Raw genomic sequence first — 334 nt, 5'->3', positions numbered from 1 at the left:
GCCTGGCAGGGCTGGGACCCTTGCACAGGAGCCCCCCTTCCCCTTTAAAAGAAGGAGACCTTCCATGCACAAACAGGGGGGCAGAGACAGAAGACCCCCACATGGCAAAAGACCCCCCAGGGGGAAGCCCCAGACCACTCTGGGGGCAGGAGACACCCCCAGCCCAGTCCTGCTAGGTGCCTGCAACACCCTCCACTACAAGGCCTCCCCTGATGTCCTCACAGGCCCCCCAATATCTCCCTCCTCCACTGCCTCAGCCCCAGACCCCCATCCTCCCACTAGGGCACACAGCCCCCCCCAGAACCTCAAGGGCCCTCACAGCCCCCCCAATGCC

General features: G+C 64.7%; 1 protein-coding gene across 1 annotated transcript in view; it reads right to left on the bottom strand.

Annotated features, from left to right (window-relative positions):
* Positions 1 to 334, bottom strand: part of LOC109324773 (mothers against decapentaplegic homolog 6-like) — a 165,330-nt gene that overhangs the window by 104,818 nt on the left and 60,178 nt on the right. The window lies entirely within an intron of this gene.

This window comes from Crocodylus porosus, unplaced genomic scaffold (genome assembly GCF_001723895.1).
Source record: "Crocodylus porosus isolate Cpor-Errol unplaced genomic scaffold, CroPor_comp1, whole genome shotgun sequence".
Classification (NCBI taxonomy): domain Eukaryota; kingdom Metazoa; phylum Chordata; order Crocodylia; family Crocodylidae; genus Crocodylus; species Crocodylus porosus.
The sequence above is the reverse complement of the archived record's forward strand: the minus strand, read 5'-3'. Positions and strand labels throughout refer to the sequence as shown.